The following is a 10,127-nucleotide window of genomic DNA, read 5'->3' as shown; positions in this document are numbered from 1 at the left end:
AATCACAAGCACTGAAATTGAAACTGTGATTAAAAATCTTCCAACAAACAAAAGCCCAGGACCACATGGCTTCACAGGCGAATTCTATCAAGCATTTAGTGAAGAGCTAACACCTATCCTTCTCAAACTCTTCCATAATATAGCAGAGGGAGGAACACTCCCAAACTTATTCTATGAGGCCACCATCACCCTAATACCAAAACCAGACAAAGATGTCACAAAGAAAGAAAACTACAGACCAATATCACTGATGAACATACATGCAAAAATCCTCAACAAAATACTAGGAAACAGAATCCAACAGCACATTAAACGGATCATACACCGTGATCAAGTGGTTTATCCCAGGAATGCAAGGATTCTTCAATATATGCAAATCAATCAATGTGATACACCATATTAACAAATTGAAGGAGAAAATCCATATGATCATCTCAATAGATGCAGAGAAAGCTTTCGACAAAATTCAACATCCATTTATGATAAAAACTCTCCGGAAAATAGGCATAGAGGGAACTTTCCTCAACATAATAAAGGCCATATATGACAAACCCACAGCCAGCATCATCCTCAATGGTGAAAAACAAACCATTTCCACTAAGATCAAGAACAAGACAAGGTTGCCAAGTCTCACCACTATTATTCAACATAGTTTTGGAAGTTTTAGCCACAGCGATCAGAGAAGAAAAAGAAATAAAAGGCATCCAAATCAGAAAAGAAGAAGTCAAGCTGTCACTGTTTGCAGATGACATGATACTATACATAGAGAATCCTAAAGATGCTACCAGAAAACTACTAGAGCTAATCAATGAATTTGGTAAAGTAGCAGGGTACAAAATTAATACACAGAAATCTCTTGCATTCCTCTACACTAATGATGAAAAATCTGAAAGAGAAATTAAGGAAACACTCCCATTTACCACTGCAACAAAATAATAAAATACCTAGGAATAAACCTGCCTAGGGAGACAAAAGGCCTGTATGCAGAAAACTACAAGACACTGATGAAAGAAATTAAAGGTGAAACAGATGGAGAGATATACCATGTTTTTGGATTGGAAGAATCAACATTGTGAAAATGACTATACTACCCAAAGTAATCTACAGATTCAGTGCAATCACTTTCAAACTACCAATGGCATTTTTCACAGAACTAGAACAAAAAATTTCACAATTTGTATTGAAACACAAAAGACCCCGAATTGCCAAAGCAATCTTGAGAAAGAAACATGGAGCTGCACGAATCAGGCTCCCGGACTTCAGACTATACTACAAAGCTACAGTAATCAAGACAGTATGGTACTGCCAAATAACAGAAATATAGATCAGTGGAACAAAATAGAAAGCCCATAGATGAATGCATACACATATGGTCACCTTATTTTTGTTAAGGAAGGGAAGAATATACAATGGAGAAAAGACAGCCTCTTCAATAAATAGTGCTGGGAAAACTGGACAGCTACATGTAAAAGAATGAAATTACAACACTCCCTAATGCCATACACAAAAATAAACTCAAAATGGATTAAAGACCTAAGTGTAAAGCCAGACACTATCAAACTCTTAGAGGAAAACATAGGCAGAACACTCTATGACATCAATCACAGCAAGATCCTTTTTGGCCCACCTCCTAGAGAAATGGAAATAAAACAAAAATAAACAAATGTGATCTAATGAAACTTAAAAGCTTTTGCACAGCAAAGGAAACCCTAAGGAAGACAAAAGGACAACGCTCAGAGTGGGAAAAAATATTTGCCAACAAAGCAACTGACAAAGGATTAATCTCCATAATATACAAGCAGCTCATGCAGCTCAATAACAAAAAACCAAACAACCCAATCCAAAAATGGGCAGAAGACCTAAATATACATTTCTCCAAAGAAGGTATACAGATTGCCAACAAAGACATGGAAGGATGCTCAATGTCACTAACTATTAGAGAAATGCAAATTCGAAGTACAATGAGGTATCACCTCACACCAGTCAGAATGGCCATCATCAAAAAATCTAGAAACAATAAATGCTGGAGTGGGTGTTGAGAAAAGGGAACCCTCTTGCATTGCTGGTGGGAATGTAAATTGATACAGCCACTATGGAGAAAAGTATGGAGGTTCCTTAAAAAACCAACAATAGAACTACCGTAGGACCCAGCCATCGCACTACTGGGCATATACCCTGAGAAAACCATAATTCAAAAGGAGTCATATACCACAATGTTTGTTGCAGGTCTATTTACAATAGCCACGACATGGTATCAACCTAAGTGTCCATCGACAGATGAATGGATAAAGAAGATGTGGCACATATATACAATGGAATATTACTCAGCCATAAAAAGAAACGAAATTGAGTTATTTGTAATCATGTGGATGGACCTAGAGACTGTCATACAGAGTGAAGTTAAGTCAGAAAGAGAAAAATAAATACCGTATGCTAACACATATATATGGAATCTAAAAAAGTCGACTTTTTATCTCTCTAAGGGATAGCATGGAAGGCAGCACACCCAGCAGTAGTCACTTTCATGAGGCTAGGTTCCAAAGTCAATATGCAAGGCAAAAGTTAAGTGTCAGCAATGCCTTGAATTACTTCCTAAGTTCTTGTATCATTTGTCTTTTGCTCTTCCTTGCTGCCCTGAAATTGCTTTTTTCCAAAAAACGTTAACTCTCAATATTTGCCTGTGGCTCTGTTTTCTAGGGAACCTGAAATAAAACAAATAGCTACTTACTTTACAGTTCACAGAGATAATGTCTATAAATGGTGGTCTGTACTCAGTAAATGCTAGTTCTCTTTCCTCCTTTTACCTTCTTCTTTTACCTCTCTAACAAAAAATAATTATATTTTTCTGTCTTCTGCATTATCCTCCTATTAATATACTAAGCATGATTTATACAGTGGTTATAAACTCTTAACTAAAAAATTCCTAATGAAATTAAGAGAATAAGAGTAAGCACCTTTACAACTAGATAATGTGCAGAGAGTTCTATGTTTTCTTGTCATAATTATATGAGCACAGTTAAATCTCTAAAGTGTTGATACATCAGGGACTCGATCTGCGTTGGTGAAATGCTTGCAGAGAAGATAATACACTGCATTACCTCCAGCCACTCTGTTGAAAAGCACTGGGTTTGGTAACACATCTGTCAACCCAAGGTTACCTGAAAACAGTTCCCTTCGCAGTAGACTATAGCACTCTACCAAGAGTAATCGTTTTATGTCTTTTTCAAGAGATTTATTTGTGCTTTTTTGTTGTTGTCTTTTTACAATTGTAGAAATACAGTCTAAAGGAAAATTCTTTTACTTTCCCCCTCTCCTGAAATACAAGATTTCTAGCCATTTGGGATTATTATATCTGCTTGCTCATTTGATTTCACAGTCACTTGTCTTCGTTTCCCAAATTCCTATGGATTAAGTTACCTTTTAAAAATAGTTCTTACAACCTCCCTAGAATAAGTTAATCTCATTATGAAAGTTTTCAAATTAAAATTAGAAACCATAGTCTTACTAGTTAACCTAATCCCTAGATTTAAACCCCACCCCCACCCCCCCTCAATTTTTCTTCTCTGAAGAATCATTTTTTATTTTATGGTTAAGTTCTAGTTTTACTCTTCTTTTGTTATTCAGATACTGTATATATCTTATATATTTTTTTCTTTTTTTAAAAAAATTAAGACTTTGTTTTAATCAAGGTTAAATAATCTTATTATTTAAGGAATAAAGTATTCCACAGTACTATGGCAAGCAGCAGAACTCTGATTGCTCCGCCTTCTGGAGCCAAAATTCTTCTTCCAAAGGCAACTACTTTGAACTCTTTTGGCTGGTTATTTTGGTAGTACCCACAGCTCCAAAACACAGACTTTTACTGTTATATCTTGAGTTTTCCATTTCAAGCATTATTCATTGACTTCCTGCTGTGGGAGATGAGGATTTAGTTCTTTTCCCTGTCCTATTCCCTCAGACACTCAACAGAGTTCTGTCTCTTCCTCTGTTATGACTTACACCTTCGTTTTGATTGGCTACATTCTTCAGTAGCTTTGAAGTGTATGGATGGTTAGTCTTTTGAGATCTTGCAAGTCTAAAAATGTTCTATTCGACTCTCACACTAATTTTACGATTTCTGTGGGTGCATAACTTCACACTGAAAAGAATTGTTTCTCAAAATTTTCTTCAGTCTTTTCTTCTCCTTGGTCTTAGTTTCAGTAATTTCTATTTACTTGTCTTAAAGTTCATTGATCCTTTTTATTTTGCAGTGTTCAATTTGATGTTATCCCAAATATTTTAAAATATTTAGATATTGTATTTTTTCTTCTTCTTCTTCTTTTTTTTTTTTGCGGTACGCGGGCCTCTCACTGTTGTGGCCTCTCCCGTTGCGGAGCACAGGCTCCGGACACACAGGCTCAGCGGCCATGGCTCACGGGCCCAGCCGCTCCGCGACATGTGGGATCCTCCCGGACCGGGGCACGAACCCGTGTCCCCTGCATCGGCAGGCAGACTCTCAACCACTGCGCCACCAGGGAAGCCCTAGATATTGTATTTTTTAATTCTAGAAATTCAATTTGATTTTTTTTCTTTTTAGAATTTCCACATCTCTCTTGAAATTATTCCCTCTTTATATGCATCCTTTTCTATCAATTTAAAATATTTATAAAGTTATTTAAAAATCTTTGGCTGTTAATTCCATCATCTGGGTCATCTATTCCTCTCCGTTTATTGACTATGTTACATTGTCCTTCTTGGCATGTCTGTTGACTTATTTTGTATATTGAATATTGTGGATGATACAATGTAGACACTTGATTACCTTCTTTTTTTCTCCCCCACCCCAGCTTTATTGAGGTATTATTGACAAATACATTGCAACATATTTAAAGGGCACAATGTGATGCTTTGATATATGTATAGTGAAATGATTCCCACATTCAAGTTAATTAAGACATCTATCAACTCGAATAGTTACCCTTTTTTTGCAGGGGTGGGTGGGATAAGAACTTGATCACCTTCTTCTAAAGAGGATTGTCTGATTACTCTGATCCTACAGTGGCCTGGTTCTAAACTTTGTTGAGATAGGTTTGTGTTTTTTTTCCCCTTAGTCTAAAACTTCAGCCCTTAGTTCTGGGATATGGCCTTTAATTCTAAGGTGTGGCTCCTCTGATATCTTAGTAACAGCTCAGGACTTCATCTTAATTGCTATATTCATGCTATTAGGCAGCTGCTAACATCTCATTTCTTATCCTTCCAGCTGCTGCTTCCCACTAGATTCCTTACAGTCTTGCTCTTTGCATTTCGTTTTAGGAGTCAGTAACCATTTGAGGGCATTTAAAAAACTATTTATTTATTTATTTGGCTGTGCCAGGTCTTAGTTGTCACATGCAGAATCTTTGTTGCTGTGTGCGAGATCTTTGTTGAGGCATGTGGGATCTCTAGTTGCAACATGTGGGTTCTGTTAGTTGTGGCATGCAGGCTCTTAGTTGCGGCATGCAGGATCTAGTTAGGTTTTGTGACTTTTCTCTCTGTAGTTCTCTCCTTTCTAGATTCCCTTCACCCAATTTCCCACCAGTGTGGTAACCTTAAACTTTGATCTCCGACTCCCTAGGCACCTCTCCTTTCTGTATGGGCTCCCCTCCTGTGCATCTGGGAAGTACTATTAGTGGCAACCAGAAAGCACTGTAAATGAAAAAGTCTGTTAAATTTGGGTATCATTCGTGTACTTCCCTTCTTTCAAGGCTCCTATCTCCTTATTTCTGCCTGCTTTTCATTGCTCGCTAGTGGTTTTAGAAAGTTGTTTTATATTTTGTCCAAAATGTTGATATTTTTATAATAATTATTAAAGGGAAGATACATCAGACATAAAATATATTGCTATAACCTAAAATTAATGAAGGTTTTGGAATAATCGAATGGGATATATTCACAGAACAGGAACTAATCTAACACTGAATGTTAAAAAATATGACTGTTGTTAAAAGGTCTTTGGCCATCAATGATGGATACCTCTCACTTTTCTTGGGACTTTCCCACTTTCTCTCTCCAAATCTATTCTTCTACCAGTTCCAGGCACCCTAACCTCTGCCTCCCAGTCTTCCATGTGTAAATTTTAAAATTCCCATTACTTTATCACTTTGCTGTTGACTCCGTAAGCCAGGACACAGAACTGATCCCCTTTACTTTTTTCCAGATGAACTCCAACTATAAGAAGGTTTTCATCTGTGAGTACTCTTTTTTTTTTTCCGGTACGCGGGCCTCTCACCGCCGCGGCCTCTCCCGCCACGATGCACAGGCTCCGGATGCACAGGCCCAGCGGCCACGGCCCACTGGCCCAGCCGCTCCGCGGCACACGGGATCCTCCCGGACTGGGGCACGAACCCACGCCCCCCGCATCGGCAGGCGGACTCTCAACCACTGCGCCACCAGGGAAGCCCATGTGAATACTCTTTATTGAATCTTTTTGGGGTTATAGAGAGTTGTCATGTCCGCCATGCACAGCATTTCCATTAAAACACCCCCATGCAAGGTTTCCACCTTCCAAAGTGTCTCCTCCCTGTTGTCAGCAGGCATTCTCACTTCCCTGTCTTCAGGGCACCTGCCCTCCCTCTCAGATTATTTTCTCTTTTCTCTTCTACATTTATATTTCAGAAAAGATGAATAAATTGCCTTTGGTTGGTTGAGGATCCCCCTGGGTTCTTATCCTCAGTAGCCAGTGGCTCATCTGAACACATAGGTGCTTATCCTCAGAGGAAATATGGCAAAGCTCTTATTTCTCTGTCTTATTCCATGATGGTGTCTTGTTCTCATTCTTTCGATCTTTGCTTTCCCAGATTATCTTGGACCTTGTTTTTATTTTATTTTATTTTTCATTATTTTTATATGTAAAAGTGGCCCTTAACTTTTTCTAAACAAAAAGGCCATTTCTACACTTTATAAGAGATTTACAAATATATTTTTGGTGCTTTGGTCTTTGTAAATCAGTTGATTTTGGTGAATTATGACAGAGCCATTGATAAGTTTGAGGTCCCTATTAACCCTGGATCATATTATTCTATGACTCACTAATGTGAAATAGAAGTAAGTAGGCCTTATTCTATTCTCAGCTACGTAGCTGTTAAATACTAGGCCACACAAAATCATATGCTCTCCAATGACTTCTTGCTCATACCAGAGAGTAATTATACTGTTTCTGTTGTTGTTGTTCTGTTTTTTTTTTTTTAGTTTGTCCATGGTCACATCAGTGGATGGTGATTATTCCACCTTTATGTATAAGAATAAAGCAGACTGTGTGTAAAATGAGAGCATCGAGCCCAGGCACTGGTGGGAAATCTTTGTCTTGGCTCCCAGTGACTGGTAATCAAGGAGCAAACAACAGTGGTGGTCAGGTTGCCATGAAACTGAGTGTTACGATCCTCTGGATTTAGGTTAACTGTCACTATGGTTTTCTCAGAGTCGGTTCTGACATTTCTCAATCACCATAACCTTAGAGTGTCTTGTCTACTCGATAGAAAACACACACAATGTGGCCTCTATATTGTTGCTTCGTTTTCCTCTCCTTTGGACTTGGGAAGAACCAGCTCATTCAGGGAACTGGAATCTCCCTAACTTCCGTAGAGCAACTAGATGCAATAAAGAACGAGGCAAGGATACAGAACCCATTTTGTTATTTCTAGATCTGGTTGGACATCAGGAATAGTATGAAAGAACTTCTTTAAGTGATAGTGAATAATGAAGATTAAGGGCATTTACACATTGATCATATAAGAGACGAGCTATTTCATTTGTTGGTCGTCCAAGAGCTAAGCTAACAATCATTGTGTACTTACCATGTACCAGTGCATAACATGTGTTTTTGATCACAACTCATCCTCGCAATACCCAGTGAGATAGGCAGCTTTATTATCCTTCATTCACAAATGAGAAGTAGGCTGAGGATTACATAAAGTGTTCAAAGTGACAGGTTTCATAAGTGGTGGCACTGGCATTCAAGTCCAGGTGGCCCTGCTCCAGGACCTACACAGTGGACCAGAATTGACACATCAGTTTAGTTAGTCACAGATTTAATAAATGGGTATGGTCAGCTGATTTCTAGGGGCCCGCTTCTACCCAAAGGTAATAACGTCAAGGACTCCATGGGCCTGTTTCCAAGGACTGGTTTTTCCAAGTTCCGAAATCTTCACTGTCTCAGATTGCTCACAAAGTTTATCCAGACTTGAGTCTCCACTTCTATGCTTTTTGGAGTGAATATCCCATATTAAGGGCTCTTTTATCAATTGTCATGCATACTTCTTCCCTCTGTATGAAGCATTTGAGATATTAGGAGGGAAAGGAAGAATGAATTAGACAGTAGAAGGAGGTTTTAGTGCAAAAAATATTGCTTCCCCCTTGCCCTGCTTTTTTTAACCCCAGGAAGAGTCCTGGAGAAAAATGTAGGGTACTCAGAGAGTAGCCCACTGGAAACAGGTCCCAATATTTAGAAAGATCTGTGATTTCCCAGTGGCTGGAAATATTTTAATTGGGAGGCTGATTCAGTGCAAATGGCCTGCAGCACCCAGCTGTGCCTGAACAATTTTGACAGACACTTGAGTCATCAGTTAACGCTCTGCTGTATGCGCAATGAATTAGCTTTGTTTATTATCCCTTTTAATGGTTGACATTGCTGGAAATTGTTGTGCTCTACTGTATTTTGTTGTTGTTCTTAATCATACTTTGATTTAGCTTGGTAATGAAAGCCAAGGAAATGTGCTATTATGCAATTTTTGATTCAGATTTAACATGTCCATATAATTTGGCCTAAGTGTCTGGCTCTAGAGGAAAAATCCCCGTAAATGAACAACTGAGTCTTTATCCAATATGAGTATGAGATCAAATCACTGGATTTTGAAAATACTGTGTTTACTAGCCCTGGGTATTTCCTAATAAAGACAGGGGCTGGGGCTGGGGCGCCACTTTGTTTAAAGTATTTGGCTACTGTCATGTAGTGATTCATTCATAACGGTATTTCTCCTCTGGACAACAACAACAGCAAAAAGAACATTTCAATAAAACGAAAAGGCAACCTACTTAATGAGAGGAAATATTTGCAAATCATACATCTCATAAGGGACTAATATCCAAAATTAATAAAGAACTTATACAACTAAAACCAAAAACAAACGAAAAAAACCAAACAATCTGATTAAAAAATAGGCAAAAGATCTGAGTAGATATAGGTCTCAAAGAAGACATACAGATGGCCAACAGGTACATGAAAGGATGCTCTACATTATTAATCATCAGGGAAATGCAAATCAAACCACCGTGAGATATCACCTCACACTGTTAGAATGGTTATTATCAAAAAGAACACAAATAAGTGTTAGCAAGGAAGTGGAGAAAAGGGAACATTTATGCACTGTTGGTGGGAATGTAAATTGGTGCAGCCACTATAGAAGGCTCCTCAAAAAATTAAAAATAGAACTATCATATGATCCAGCAATTCCACTTCTGGATATTTATCAAAAGAAAAGGAAAACATTAATTCAAAAAGATGTATGCACCCTCATGTTCATTGCCTCATTACTTACAATAGCCAAGACATGGAAACAACCTAAGTGTCCACTGATGGACTAATAGATAAAGAAATTGTGTCATATATACAATGAAATACTATTCAGCCATAAAGAAGAAGGAAATCTTGCCGTTTGCCACAGCATGAGTGGACTCAAGGGTATTATGTTAAGTGAAGTCAGACAGAGAAAGACAAATACTATATGAAGCTTCTTATATGTGGAATTTAAACTAAGCTCATAGATGCAGAGTACAGATTGGTGGTTGCTAGATGTGGTGGTGAGGGTGTGAGTGGGAGAAATGGGTGAAATTTTTTTTTAAGTTTAAATAAGTTGGAAAGAAAAGAGGACTTTTTTTATGGTGCCTAGATGAAGAGAGAAACTATAACGTCTTTCTTTGTTTCGTGCCACTTGAGAAATGACTAGATTATCTAAGCTCTAGCTACTGTACTGTGTACTTTGATAGTGCATTTTAGCCAGTGGCATGGATAGTATGATTTTTCCTACTTTACTGATGAGAGAGATGAAGTAAAGAAATGTTAGCAAAAGTGGCTAATGTCACATAACTGAAGATCAGATCTTCTGACTTTGACC

The sequence above is a fragment of the Aethalodelphis obliquidens genome, unplaced genomic scaffold (assembly GCF_003676395.1).
Source record: "Aethalodelphis obliquidens isolate GAN/ISIS:26980383/991018 unplaced genomic scaffold, ASM367639v1 scaffold3, whole genome shotgun sequence".
Classification (NCBI taxonomy): Eukaryota; Metazoa; Chordata; class Mammalia; order Artiodactyla; family Delphinidae; genus Aethalodelphis; species Aethalodelphis obliquidens.
The sequence above is the reverse complement of the archived record's forward strand: the minus strand, read 5'-3'. Positions refer to the sequence as shown.